The following is a 16,261-nucleotide window of genomic DNA, read 5'->3' as shown; positions in this document are numbered from 1 at the left end:
CATTTCATAGCTACTCTTTGGAAGATAAGAGTCAATTAAAGCCACCCACTGTACTAAAAAGTACTGGGCTTAGCTACACAATTGCCTATACCTCTAGAAAAGAACAAAAAACATGGTCTTCTGTGCCATCCAATATTGTTACAACTTTTTATAAAAGTATTTAGTATTATCTACAAAATACATTTACAAAATTACAACTTTGCCCAAATTGTATATTTAATTCTTCTTCAAAATATCAATACAATCCTCTAAAAGCTGCTTAGAAGTTAAAAATAGTTACTTATAGTAACTTCAGAAAGTCTGCAGAAATGGTCCACTAACTCCAGGCTTTAATGACATTCAACAATAATGAGTTCACCTTGATCTGCAGTGAATTTGTTAACACTGCCTCTTTCCATATATTTGCACATATTTTTATCTCCTTTCATCAGAAAGTAGAAATCTGAATTAATTGAGGTATAATGAATGGAAAATCTCATGGTCCAGAAAGTTGCAATCCAGTCACTTGATTTCTTCAGGCGCTTTTCAGAGATTTTCTTCAATTGGCTAAGACAGCTATTAATGATCTCATAAAACAAAGCTTGAAGAATTTTGTTTTGTATTACTATCTTTTTATTTATATCTTATTACTAAACTTCTCATAAGTTGCTCATTCACTGAAAGACATATTTTTAATTAGGAAACATAAAATCTTTGTGTAGAGATGACCAAAAGAAAACTCAAATCATAACAGGGGATCTTTCCATTCTTCAATTCTTGTATTTGTTATCTTTTGTTCTTACTGCCTGCCTTCCTGCCTTTCTTCCAGTACATATTACAGTTTTAATTTCTTGGGAATTTCTTCATCTATTGTATACTAGTTTGATGATACACTTACTCTATGTCAAACTAAATTTACCTTTGAGAATCAGTACTGAGAACCATTTTGCAATTTCATGACCTAAGTCTCCCAAAGAAAGAAATGGAGTTTTCAGCTTGCCCAGACAAGCTAGGTGCAAGATCAGGTTGAACATTGCTAATGTGGGGACCAAGCAAAGACCTTAAGAATGTCTCTACTTGGCCACTTCAAGTAGAGATTGTTACCAACAAGATTGTTTTCATAACAACTCATCCAGTCCTGTGGCCTTTTTTAAGAAGGTAGAATAAGATGAAATCTAGTATAGAGGTGGAAATTAAAGGGCAGAAATTCATATGTGAGGAAGGCTCATTTTTCCATTGTGACAGTGTAGAAAGTTGCAGTGCAAGAGTTGGAGTTAAAAGTTAGAAAATGCTTAATTCTTCATTTGAGTTAGCAGTCACAGATCTAAAAGAAACTTTTACATTATAGATAAAAAGGAAAAGGAAAAAAAATAATTGTGAAGTTATGTATGAGGGACAAACCTTCCTAGATTACAACAGGGACATTTAGGAATTCTAGGTGATGACATCAAGGTGTATAGATGGGAATCTAGTAAGAAATGTGACTTTTAGGAAGACTTTTTTTTTTTTTTTGGTAGTGGGTAGTGCTGGGGATCAAACCCAGGGTCTTGTGCATGCAAGGCAAGCACTCTACCAACTAAGCTATATCCCCAGGCCAAGAAAGGTATTTTTAAGAGTTTAGTTCTAATAATAAAAAACTAGAGGTCCCTTGAGGATTTTAAGCTGAGAATGGAAATGAACTTTGAATGATCACCTTGACCCTTAAATGATCAATAAGCATTGAGTGAAAGATTAAACGGATAAACTGTATTTGAATGTTTTCCTATAGTAGCACATTCCCTTGGTTCCCTAAAACAGGGGTATATTACCATTAAATAGGTATAGGTGTGTTAGATATACATACTACATGTATGTTATATGCTGTTGTCTGTGTAAAGTCAAGAGGTCAACTTACCTTTAACAACAAGTTCACTCAACTTTCTTATATAAATAGTTTTATACAGGCAGTGAAGGTCCAGAGGAAACACTGGATGTACTGTTTGATTGGATTTTTCTCCCTCCTTATTTAGAGCTTGAGAATTGAGAGCTCTTTTCCCACCAGGTACATAATTTTATGCTCATTCTTGAAGAACCAAATGGGCATGCTGTTTTTGCCCTGTAAAATACAATTTTTCATCATGTGTGCTTTCTTTGGGGGATTTTCATTGATTCATAGATTTCATTATTATTTGCACTATAGCCATAAAGTATCTAGAGAATCTTCCTGAGGATTTTCTAATGAGGTTGATGCAGTTCTTAACATTTGCTTAAGATGCAGTATGCCATGCTATTATTATTATTTTCTTAAGCATGGGCAAAATATGCCTTGACTAATTAAAAATTGATAATAGATTTTCTGCCACTGAGTCACATTTCAGGAAACTCAATTAGCTTAATTAAGCCCATCATCATTTTGCAAATAGAGTATGTTGCTTTTATTATTTGCCTTTTACTTTACCTAATAATTACATTATAATTTAAGATATTCTGAATGATGTAATAATGTCCATTACTATATAAAAATTGAATTATTTATACCTTACTATACTTATTTTCCTATTCTATATCTCTGAGTTCAAAATATAAAAAAAATGTTGTAGATTATTGCCAAGACATGTCAAAGATATTTTAGCAATAAATTTAAAAAATAAGTAATTTTCAAATTTTTACAAGTAGAAAACACATTAAAGAACTTATAAATATTAACTCTGAAATAGCAGTATGTCTTATTATTTTAATCCTCATTTTCCTGTTTTTTAATTAATTACCTAAGAATTTATTAATTTTGTTATTTATAAAAGGATTAAACTACATGTATTGCTCATTAAATGCACTATGGAAGGAAATAGGTTTTTATGTCTGATATAATGTAATATTAGAACTTAATATTTCTTGATTTCCTTTTAAATGAACACAGAAAATAACTATGATTATAATTTATAAGTTCACACTGAAAGATCAGCAATGTAGCTATTATCAGTTCAAGTTTTGCCATTTTACATTAATAAATAGCACACATGTATGTTATTAACTTATTCCAAAGATATTCATACTGAATATCACATTTCAGATAAACTGCATTTACTGTAGAAGGATGAATGGTAATTCATAAACATTGGATAATTTAATGTTTTATTATCAACTTCAGCATGTTGTGTGAAATTCAAAAAAGAAAGTAAAAGATTTGCTTAAGTTATGCAGGGTTGGAACTTCCTTTCCTTTTCATAAGACCCTATAAATCTCCCTGTTTTCTTTAGGTAATTATAGTGCCAGATGTTGCTCATGTAGCTTATATTAGTGTTGTCCAGAGAAATAGGAGTGTATCTATATATGTATGACTGTGTGTGTGTCTAAATTGAGCTGTCTAAATCCACAAGCTCTGTATGTATGTATTCATTTAACCATGGATGAAAAAATTCAAAAAAATGTATATGTACTGAATATGTATAGACTTGTAATTGTTGTCATTATCCCCAAGTAATAGTATACCAACTAGTAATATACCATGTATGTTGGGTGTGTGGGATACTTTCAGCTGAAGTTAAGTTTTGGTCTTGCGAGAACATCACAGAATCCCTTACCCCTCTGGTTCCTCTCTGAAGGGCACCAAGAGGAAGAGCGGCAAATTCAAAGGTTTTCTCAACCAATCCCCACACAGTGTCCGCTTGCTGTTCCTGAGTCACCCTGCCAATCAGCACCTGCCATGTCACCTATGCACCCCTTCTTAAGCCAAAGCCGGCAAGCTCACACTCTCTGCCCTCTTCCTCTTCTTTCTCTCCTCTCTCTACTCTTCCTCTCCTCTCTCTGCTCTCTTTCTTTTTCTCTCTGCCCTCCTCCTCCTCTCCTCTCTCTGTCTCTCCTTTTTTTTTTTTATCCTTCGAGCAGCCCCACAATAAAATCTCTTGGTTGAATCTCTGTCTCAGGTGAGTCACTCGCTTTTCAATTTACATGGTATTAAATATAAATCATCTAAAAATGATTGAAGTATACAGGAGGATATGTACAGGTTATATGTGAAAACTGAAGCCAGAATTAGACAAGCAGTCAGCACAGGTAGGTAAATGGAGTGAGGGCGGACCAAGGAGGTCAATTTTGAGTGAGTCCAGGAAGTTGGAGGCTATCCTCTGAGGGATTGAATTGTTAATTCTTTCAGAGCTCTTCCTCCACCTTATCAAGAACCTGCCCCTGCTCCAACCTGTAGCTAAGATAACCTTTCCCAGGAATTGCCTCTCCCTACAGGTTGTGAATTAATATGTCCTGGGCAGCTCCATCATGTCCATCCTCCTTCATCCCACCTGTTTTCCACCTTTTGTCCAACCCACCTGTGCCTAGTCACTTATGAAGGAAGGAAGGAAAACAAAGGAAACCTAAGACACATAAAAAGGGCAGAACGCCTCGCTTCTGGGGATACCAGTATCCCAGCTATGACCCCCTACTCCCTCCTGAAAGAGGGAGTCTATGTTACTGCTTTTAAAATAAACCCTTCATTATATGATAGCCTTCGTGTGCTTTTCTAATGTTCAAACTTCAACATGTGAGGGAGCAGAACTTGTCACCGATAACAGGTGGTATCAAAACTATATATGGAAATTGATAATCAGTGGATATTGGTATCTGCAGGAGGTTCTAGAAAGAGTCCCCTGCAGCTTCCAAGGAACAATTACATAAAATGAGATGAGAGGCCCCAGTTTAAGCAGGCAGGCAGGAAAAAAGTAAAGGTCAAATTATTTCTTTTTTCCTTTGTCTATTTCAGGCCCTCAGTGATTGGTTGATACTAGCCCACAGGAGAGAAGGTGACCTACTTTACTGAGTCCAGTGATTCAAATGCTAATCTCATCCAGAAACATTCTCACAGGCTCACCCAGAGAGGTTGCTTAATCCAGGCAACCCTTGGCAGTACAGTCAAGTTGACTCCAAATTAGCTGCTATATGTTATAAATTTGTGCCTGAAAGTTAAGGCATTCAACCATTTAAACAGCTGTCCTATAAAGTCAGTAGCTTGATAAGAGTGGGCAGGTGGTTAGTTTACATGTGATGGAGATAAAAACCGGGAAAGGGATTTTGTAGTCCACAGACTGCACACGTATAATTCAGGAATTATTCTAAGAGAAAAATATGTTGTAGCACATATTACTGACTAAAATTAAGAGCCTAAAAAATGATGTCAAAACTATATTTTTTTGTGTACTCTCATTAGAGCCTTGAATTAAAAAAAAAATTAGAACTGGGGGAAAAAGCTACATGGAACAGAATCCTTGTTCAGGGTTGGCTCATAGTTTGAGCAACCAGAGTCCTGGCCTTGGCAGGGCTTGGAGTTTATTTAATGTTCTTGTATCTTCATCTTGAAATCCTTAACAGTATTACAAGAAGAGTGCCAACATTTCCATTTTGCACTGGGCCCCCAAAATTATATAGTTAGTTCTGCAATTATACTAGGTTTACACAAAGGAAAGGCTAATCTTTGTTCAGACTTGAAATAGCATAGGTCTCTTTGACTGTTTTGAATCATAATTTGAAGCAAATTGTAGAGACTTTTTGTGAGGGGATTCCTTTGTTCAAAATGGTGTTTGTCCATGTTATTTCTCATGGCAAGAGTTCATCACATATTTATAGCTCAATAATATTTCATTAAATGATTCTAAAATGTGCTTATTGTGGATGAATCAATAGTTTTCTGTTTGGTACTAATCTTAATAATTTTGCTTGTGAACACATTTCATAGTCCTGAAAACAAATTATTAAAACTGAAAAGAATTTGAGAGAATTATATTATCCAGACATTTATGATGGCAAGTTTATGTTCATATAAGACAAGTACATTTCATGGTCTTTTCAAGATAAGAATTATCATAGTGACACACTCTTTTATGGTTAACAACAATGTTGTCTGAATTTCTCCTTAGCATGGTATTTAAAATATTTATTTCTGTAATGAGGATTTTAGAACTTTTCAAAATCTAATATGTTTATTAGTACAAGTTTCCTGTATTCTAGCATTGTTTCTTGATGCCTTTAAATAATTTTTGATAGAAATATCAGGGTAAATGTTTTCCTGATCTAAAACTTTGTCTGATATATTTCTCAATCTGATTCATGTAAGCATAGATCCTTTTTATAGAGACAAAATACCATTCCTGTGATTTTGACTCACTTTTCTGTGCTTTTGCTGAAGTCAGTATATTGAAAATTAATCTGAAAAATAATATTTCTTTGAGAGTATCCAACTGTGCCCATTACTTAATGCATTTAATAATACATAAAATTATATTTTCTTATGCTAAAATATTCATAAATAAATGGGCAAAGTATACAGATAGCATAGTGGAAAATAATTCTATTCCATGAATAGTCATCATTTCTCAAACCAATATTTCATATTATACTTTCATTGTATGCCAAAATAACTCTTGGTAGAAATAAATCATGACACTCTTCCCTAAGGTTTTCCACTTCCCACTAATGTACTTTCTGATAGGGCTACCATTGATTGATTAGTTGATTAAGTCATTCATTATTTTACATTTATTTGAGAAATGATTTCTGAAATTATACTCTGTGATAATCCTCATTCTATAGGCTAGAGATGCAGAGATTTTTGGAAGGATTTAGTCATTAATAAATTAATACTTATTGAGAACCAAAAATTATATTGGACTATGTCATCAATGCTTCAACAGGAACAGGAGGTGATTTATAAATAACCAGAGAAGCAGTATAGCAATTTGAATTTTACTCAATAATGTGTAAAAAAGGTTAAGAAGACTATATGAAGCTACTTTGGTCTGTTTTCTTTGTTTGTTACTTTTGTCTGATTCTATGCATGTTGATAAGATTGGAAATTTTGAGTAAATTAGGGAAAGCAAGCACAGACTAGCATATACAAGGTTGTTCTGGAAATCATAAGGTCAAATTGGAATCTGCAGTGGCACCTCTCCACTTATAAGCCTCAAATTAGCTCATGTCTTATTATAATTCCCATCCCAGGAGTTGGAGAGACTTACCTTAAAGTTCTGGTAGGAGTTTTAGGAGGTGTGAACCCAGCTGCTTTCCTGTGCCAGCTAGCAGAGGTGACAGATGATTGACAATGACATGCCTTTCTTTTGGTTCTTCGTTGGTCTCCTAGTGTAAAAGCATGGCTGCAGCTTCACTGATCCTTCCAAATCACGAGCAAACCATCTCTTGTATCCTGTGCTAATTCATGAGTATGCAGGGAAGGGGACTCTGGGCAATTTGTTCCACTATATGTGGCTGACACAGTGAAATCCACATCACAGTCATATTGAAATTCACCTACAGCATGAACTGTGATTACAATAAAAAAAATGTAGGAGACGGTATAAGCCCTTAAGGATTTCAATATTATTGGGTTCATTTCTCAGAGAGGTAACTATTTTAAAGAAGGCAACTGTTCTAAAAGTATAAGATTGATTTAAGTATTCTCTCCTTAAATTAATGCCTTTAATGCTAGACCTTGCCGTTCTCCTCCAAGTCTCAGCTCCTCAAATTTCCTGAGTAATTTCTAAAATTCTCCTGGAAAGATATAATTTTAGTAGGTTCTATTTTCCCTTTTATTGGATTAGAGTTCCTTTATTCTGTTGATGCTCATCTCTGAATTGGTTTCAGCTTCCATATTATTCTTCATGGATTGTTTATTGTTGTCATCTTCTGCACTCTCTTTTCTGGTTTATACCATTGCTACATATGTTATGAACAAAATTATCCGTATTGTTTTATGGCAGTACTTGGGAAGAAGGTTAGGGGTAAATGAATGTTTTCAGGCAGCCACAGATATTAGAAATCTTAAATGTGTTTGTTTTTAAATTTAGTTTCAGCACAGACAACAGGTGAATTCTTGCTTGACAAAACTGCAGATTGTTATTTTTTCTGAGAGTGGAGTAGGGGGCAAAAAGACAGTCAATGTAGGTAAGGAATGATTGGATCAAATTGGGAGATGGGGGCTGATTGGAAAGGAAATAAAATGCTAATACCTTCAGGACACTTTTTCTTGCTCTAACCTATTGTCAAGCTTACCTGCCTCCAGGTAACTGTTCCTCCCAACAAAGAGTTGTTAATGAATGCCTCCTGGGAGAATCCCTTCCTGCCTGTACCCCTCTGTGCCTTCATTGTTACTCTGGGATTACTCCACCTTTGGGTCACTTCACCTTTTGGTTGCCTAGGCAAAATTAGGGGAGAAGGGCAACATGAGAGCAAAGTAAATCTAAAATCTATAAAAGGGGCAGGATACCCCACTTTGTCAGGCACCAACTTCCAAATTGCACCCTCTCCTTTGCCTCTGTGAGGAGTCTTTCTCTCTCTCTCTCTCTCTCTCTCTCTCTCTCTCTCTCTCTCTCTCTCTCTCTCTCTCTCTCTGTTTTATCCTTTAAACAAAACTTCTTGCTCTTGCCTTTGTGTTACTTGGGTATTCAATCTTAGACACTAGGGAAATGGACCCAGATCCTGATTGATTCTCAAATACCGGTATCAATAGTATCATCAATAGTGTAGTTTTCAAGGAGAAAAGCAAAATTAGTAGTAGTACAGGGGGATTACCATAAAACTTTTGTATTTGGTAATTTTGCATGGATTATATTTCCATTTTAATTTATACTATTTCCACTAATGTTGTCAGAAATTACTCATGGTGGTGTGTGAAGTTAAGTTTCCCTCTCAGGAGAACATCATGGAATCCCTTACCTCTTCCCCTCCTCTCTGAAGGGCGCCAAGCCAAAGAGCGCCAAATTCAAAAGTTTTCTCGACCAATCCTCGCTGGACACAGTGTCCATTCACTGTTCCTGAGTCACCCTGCCAATCAGCACCCACAATGTCACTGTCACCTATACAGCCCTTCTTAAGCCCAAGTTTGCAAGCACAGGCTCTGTGCCCTCCTCCTCTCTGCCCTCTTCCTCTTCTTTCTCTCCTCTCTCTGCTCTTTCTCTTTCTCTCTGCCTTCCTCCTCTCCTCTCTCTGCTCGCTGCCTCTCCTTTTCTTCCCCTTCTGGCAGCCCTCCCAATAAAATCTCTTGGTTGAATCTCCATCTCGGGTGAGTCACTCACCTTTCACATGGCATAATCTTTTTTTTTTCCCCAGCCAATTCTGGAAGAATTACATTGTAAGAAATGTAGACAAGAGGCTGATATATTTCTCAATCTGATTATTAACTTTCAACATTAATGTTTCAATTGTATTTGATCTCCTATAATAGAGTGTATATCCCATATACATACACAAATGTAATTGTTTACATGTGTGTGTGTCCATGTGTATTTTGCAAATAACAAAGATTTGGTGACTTAATGCAGTTAAAACTTTAGAGTATAAAAGAGTGATTTCTGAATAAACACTTCATGCCACAATGAAATGAGGATAAATTACAGTGATTTCAAGTAAATAATTATACATAACAAAAGATGAGAAATTTGGTTTCTCATTGATTTAAACAATATTGCCACTTACAATAGTATATTTAAATAATATATTCTAGTTATTTACTTTCTGATATATGAATTAATTTTAAAACAGTGGGTTTTATTTTTACTTAAGCCTATAATTACCCTAACTCATATACTTTTGTATGTATAAGTGATTTCAAAATGCACCTTTAACCTGTTCAAATTTTTCCTTTTTACCACAGCACTTACTATGTTCTATCACATATTTATATTTATTGCCTGTTTCCTCTCAACCCCTAATAGAAGGTGATATTTTTCTATTTTGTTACTTGATAGAGCCCAAGAATTAGAAAAATGACCAGTACTCATAAGTATTTGTTTAATAATTTAATTGTGTGTGTGATAATTTAATTGTGTGTGTTTAATTAAACAGATGCAGTTATCACACACATAATCAACTACTCCTAGCTACTCAACCAAAAGCAGAGGTAACATTTTGCTGGTACTAACCTGGTCACTTGCTCATAAAGATTCAAATGAGAAATGTTTAGAGGGGAGAGTTGTGAGAGACATTACTGTGGAAACTAGAGAATTAGAAAACCTTAGTGACCTGTCATTCTTTCTTACATTTGAGTAGATATTTAAAAATAAATAAACATTTTTGTAAGATCAGGCAGTGGCAACCAAAAGGAGACCGGTTTAAAAAGGCTGCTGAATGAGGCTTTATTGAGATTTTGCTCCTGGTAGAAAACATCAGGGCTGGACTGGACTGGAATTTTTATTGGGCTTAGGGCAGGAAGGGAGAGCTTGGGACAGGAAAATGGGTTTTTAGACTCCCTCGTCCTACTGGGGTTGGTCTGGGGTAGCTGGATAAGATCCAGCTTGGACAGGAGACCCTGCTGATTGACAGGTGGTTCTGTCAGTGCCTGATTGGTGGTTCTTTCTCCTGGGTTGTTTGGTGCTTGGTTCCTCAGGCATCTCCACCTAACAACTTGGATAGATTCACCAACAAGAAAGTTAAAGACTGATGCAACAGATTAAAAAATAAGAAATTTGATAAGAGAAAGAGAAATAAGAAAAAAAATTAAAAATAACATCTTTAATGTAGTTTTAGATAGTAGGATCACTGGATAAAACTAGATAATATAAGAAAAGAAAGAAAAAATAAAGTTACTAAAATAAAAATATTTAAAATCTGAAAAAGAAATTGAGGGATGTGGGCGTAAATGAATAAGTGATATAGTTTTGTTGTTGTTGTTGTTGTTGTTTTAATAAGCATGATGCCCTTTTTTTTGTAACAAAAAAAAATACTCAGCAAGAGAAACAGTAAGAAAGGTAAATAGGGAGCCGACATCCTGGGAACAATTTTTTACTCCTCACACTTCATAGAGCCCTAATATCCAGAGTATACAAAGAACTCAAAAAATTAAACAATAAGAAAACAAATAACCCAATCAACAAATGGGCCAAAGACCTGAACAGAAACTTCTCAGAGGAGGACATACAGTCAATCAACAAGTACATGAAAAAATGCTCACCATCTCTAGCAGTCAGAGAAATGCAAATCTAAACCACCATAAGATACCATCTCACTCCAGTAAGATTGGCAGCCATTATGAAGTCAAACAGCAACAAGTGCTGGCAAGGATGTGAGGAAAACGGTACACTTGTACATTGCTGGTGGGACTGCAAATTGGTGCAGCCAATTTGGAAAGCAGTATGGAGATTCCTTGGAAAGCTGGGAATGGAACCACCATTTGACCCAGCTATTGCCCTTCTAGGACTATTCCCTAAAGACTTTAAAAGAGCGTACTATAGGGATACTGCTACATCAATGTTCATAGCAGCACAATTCACAATAGCTAGAGTGTGGAACCAACCTAGATGCCCTTCAATAGATGAATGGATAAAAATATGTGGCATTTATACACAATGGAGTATTACTCAGCACTAAAAAATGATAAAATCATGGCATTTGCATGCAGGGAAATGGATGGCATTAGAGCAGATTATGCTAAGTGAAGCTAGCCAATCCCTAAGAAACAAATGCCAAATGTCATCTTTGATATAAGGAGAGCAACTAAGAACAGAGCAGGGAGGAAGAGCATGAGAAGAAGATTAACATTAAACAGGCACAAGAGGGGAGAGGGAAAGGGAGAGAGAAGGGAAATTGCATGGAAATGGAAGGAGAAGCTCATTGTTATACAAAATTACATATAAGAGGAAGTGAGGAGAAAGGGGAAAAAAACAAGGGAGAGGAATGAATTACAGTAGATGGGGTAGAGAGAGAAGATGGGAGTGGAGGGGAGGGGAGGGGGATAGTAGAGGATAGGAAAGGCAACAGAATACAACAGTCACTAGTATGGCAGTATGTAAAAACGTGGATGTGTAACCGATGTGATTCTGCAATCTGTATATGGGATAAAAATGGGAGTTCATAACCCATTTGAATCAAATGTATGAAATATGATATGTCAAGAGCTTTGTAATGTTTTGAACAACTCATAATAAAAATAAAAAAACAATTATATTTATGAGTGTGTATGTAGGCAAAAAGTTAATTTTAATCTCAAAACATTTGTACATTTACAGGTCTCATGTTATTTACTTTGAGTTCTTTTCTAGCAGTATTTATTGCTATATGTATGCTTTATTTGCATATAAGTTTTTTTTTCTTCTTACAGTAGTTAGAAGAGCTCATGTGAGAAAAAATAGGATCTTAAGTTGCAGATATTCCTTGTGGTGGGAAGAAAGGAAAAAATTTGAATTAAGTTGAAAATGAAATAGTTATAAAAGAAGTTTAATTAGTGAGTAAGGAAAAAGAAAATCAAGAGCTCATAAGTATTTTAGGGATTTTTGTATTAATAAGCTTCAATTGTCTTTGATCTCCTATAATAGAGAGTGTGTTTCCATATACATACACAAATGTAATGTTTTTGCATTGAGAAATCAGGTTATTTGAGATAGAGGCATGAAATTAGAATTGGCTTGCAGCTGAATGAAGAGGTAAAATGATTTTAGTTATTTTAGTGAATAGTATGAAAATTTGGATTTTGAATACTGATAATGTTATTGTACATAATTTAAGAAAGTCTAAAGCACATTTTTTTCCAATATTGTCCACATGAGAAATGGAAGGAATTAAGGGGGGAAAAAACATGTATTTAGTGGTTAAATCTGTGTTATTTATGTGACAACAATTTGTATAATTTATTTTTACATGTTATATATAAATATGCAATTTTTGTATAATGAATTTATTTAATTTATTTACTGAAAAAAATTAACTTACTCTCAGTAGAAGTGAGTAAAGCATGGAAACCTTAATAACTAAGCATAGATTATGACATCATCACTTAAAAGAATAGTTACACAAAGCTGGTTGCATGCATAATTTTATATCAAAAAGAGCTTTGCATTTCTGCACAAAGCAGCAGAAAAAAACAGCTAAACTGAAAATAAAGAGCTGTGTATTGAAGAGATGAGCTGGTACACCCAATGAAACTATTAAAAGTTAAGTAAATATGCACAGGTGATTAGGACAAATTTACTGAAGGTTGTTAAGGGAATTCCATAATATTTTTTCTACGATAATTTATATTTTATAATTTGTTCTTTGTGTATGACATATTTATTTTGAAGTTCTCAGGGGCCTATTCCAGTAAGTTAAAAGAGTGAAAAGGTTGGCAACTGCTGGGAAATGGGCAAAACTGTGTCACTGAGAGAAAAAGCAAGTCTGGAATTAAGATATTATTAATTAAGAAAATGATATAAAAATTATTTAAAAATGACTCCCAAATGCCTAAAGGATCTAATTTCCATAATTCTGTCATAGATAACTAGAGAATCAATTTGTTCACATTCACTATAAAATTGAAGAAAGAAAGTAAATTAAAAATTTTTACTAAGTTTAGTGATTTGACAGATGATGTGAAATCCAATGGGGAACAGAATAGAAATCTTAAGTTTTCTGGCAAACTTCAAAGGATCAGAACAAATGATATGAGATATCTATTTTTCCCTCTTATCAAGATTTAATGTACTCCTTTTGACATCTAGAGATATCTTGCGCTGAGAGCCATAGCCAAGTAGGAAGGACGCATGGCAATTTCCTTGTCAGCCTACCCAATGTTGCTTAGAGGGAGGACTCTCCATTGTGGAAATGGGCTTGCCTTGGACCCAGGTCATTTGCAGTGACATTGCATGAATGTTTGAGAGTTTTGGTTGAAAGGTGACCCTGCTCAGGGATTAGGGTGGATCTGGGTTTAGGGTGGATCCTGCTGGGAATAGGGCATATCCTGCTGCCTCAGGCGCCTGCTCCTGGAGTTCTCTCGGGGTTCTGGAGAGAATTGGTACGCAGAGCCCAGTGAAGGGAGTGTATTTTCCCAGAACGTGTGTGTAGAGTGCTGGTGAGAGTTTGGGAATAAAGAGTTGCTGTTTGAACCTACAAGGCTTTGTGGTGGCTCGGTTATTTTGTGCCCAGCCAGACTGCGGCATTTGGTGGCCCGTAAGGGGGACGCTTCAAGCTTGGAGGTAAGTGAAATTGCTCGTCCCTGAGGAAGAGCGAAAGAATGGGTGACCAATTCAAAAAACAATGTGTTCTTGTTTTGATTTATTTTGTTTTTATTTCAAGTTGCCTGTTCCTAGAACTTTCTCAGGCAAACTGAGGAAAATGGTTGACTCAAGGTTTGAAGTTGTTTGCCCTCGAGGAAGAGAAATTGTTAGAGGAAGGAGGCACCCCAGTAAGACCAAGAACAATTTGGGCATATGTTGATACAATACAAAAATGTAGCCCATGGCTTTTTAAAGAGGAGTTGTTAAAAATATCACAATGGGACCATCATTCGATCCTGTAGAAAGATTTTTCTTCAACAAGAAAAAGATGGCTAATTCTGTTTACTATTCTTGTCTAAGATCTTGGTTTTTACAGACATCTGATTAATTTACAAAGCTAAAGTGTTAAAATATCAACCACTAAATATAAAATCAAGTACTCTTTACTTATTAAGTTACATAAGGTAATATATTTAAACATTATGTGTGTTTTCATAAATTGGTAAATGGAAAAAAGTTTAATATTGCTTTGTGTCTATGTCTTTGCTGAAACAAGGTTACTAAGAGTTAAGATTCTATCATGTGTAATTTATATACAAAGAGTATAAGAAGTTTCAGTTGGGTTTCAATTATAGTATTATAGTACCATTAAAAAAAAAAAAAAAAAAAAAAAACCATGAAAGTATTTCATCTTATTAAAGTGGAGTAATTTGTCTAAATTAGAAATTTTATAAGAGTTGTTTCAGAATATGAATTTATAAAAAGGGTTAATGGCTAGAAAAGAGATATAAAAAGATTCAAGATGTGGAAATATATTTTAATATAAAGGTTAAAAAAAGAAGAAGAAATGTTTCTAGATGAGATAATCTCTGTGTGATAAAGTAAAAAGTTGTAAAATGCCATTTAAAAAGATTTTGAGGAAACTAGACTTACTTTAAAAGCTTGAGAAAGGAAGAAAGAAGAATCTTTGTGTGGTAAAGTAAAAAGTTGTAAAATGTCTAAGTAAGTTGCAAAAGGCTTTAAAAGGTTAAAATGAAGGTGGTTAAGATGCCTTCATGAGGGAGGAAAGCCTAGTTAATCTTTAAAGCATTACTTAAAAAAAAAACATGAAAATGGGAAGATAATAGGATAAAAGCAATTTGGAGAAAGAATATTAGAAATTTGAAGTGAAAAACTTTGAAGACATAAGTACAGGAAGGTGAAAAAAAAGATAGAAAAGATGTAGGAAGATAGAGAAGATGTAGGAAGACAAGAATTTTAAACCCACAAAATAGGAAACAAAAGAAAACTAGGAGGAAAAAAAGCAACTAAGGGTGAATGTACAAACCTTAGGAAAACAAAACAAAAACCTAGAAGATAGAAATAAGATAGAAAATGGTTGAAAATGTCAAGTAAAGGTATTAGGTATTTCAGATAGAAAATACAAAAAGCTAAGACAACTATTAGATACAGACATTCAAGGTGGAAAAAGGTAGAAGAGAGAAGTTTAAAGTCAAATATTGGATAAAATAGAAGAGCAAGGAGATTATTAGTAATTTTTTCAAAAAGCCCATCAACTTTAATTTCTGGTGGTGCAGAAATTAGAAGTCTCAGATGAGGATGTTAAAATTTATAGACAAGAGCCAATTTAGAAAACGTTAAACTAAAAAAAAATTGGTTTAAAACCACATCAAAATATTAAAATGACTAAAGTAATTCTAAAAACTAAGGCAAAATGCTTTTGGAAGACTTAAATTTGAACGGATCTTTAAATTTCCAAAGGATGCATATAGGATATTTTGGAACATCATCCCTGAAGAAAAATCAGTTAATTTTTTTACTTAACAGGAATCCCATACAATCCACAGGGGCAAGGCATAGTTGAAAGAGCTCATTAAACTATTAAAATGTACTTATTAAAGCAAAAAGAGGGAATTGGAAAGGGGTATATATCCCCCAAAGATAAACTTAAAATAACGCTTTTTACTCTAAACTTTTAAAATTTGGATTCATCAGGGCTTAGTGCTGTGGAAAGACATATGTATCCAAAAAATGTACATAAGCCTAAGGTACTTTGGAAAGATATTCTAACAGGACAATGGAAAGGTCCTGACCCAGTGATTGTCTGGAGTCGGGGTACACATTAGTTGAATGGTTCCTAAATATCAGTCAAGATTTCCTCTGGGATGGATACAACCCATTCCTATCATTTGGACTTTCTCTAAAGCACAGGATTAAAATATCAGAGTTGTGATATTATTGCTATTAGAGTACTATTGCCATGAGAATTTGTTACAATTTCAGAAATAAACTCATTCACCTTTTTATTTCCTTTCTGGCATTACTCAATTATCAACTCATAAAATTTGGGGAAAAGGTGA

The sequence above is a fragment of the Marmota monax genome, unplaced genomic scaffold, assembly GCF_021218885.2.
Source record: "Marmota monax isolate L192 unplaced genomic scaffold, Marmota_monax_Labrador192_F-V1.1 WCK01_AAM20220418_F8-fsc00033, whole genome shotgun sequence".
NCBI lineage: Eukaryota > Metazoa > Chordata > Mammalia > Rodentia > Sciuridae > Marmota > Marmota monax.
The sequence above is the reverse complement of the archived record's forward strand: the minus strand, read 5'-3'. Positions refer to the sequence as shown.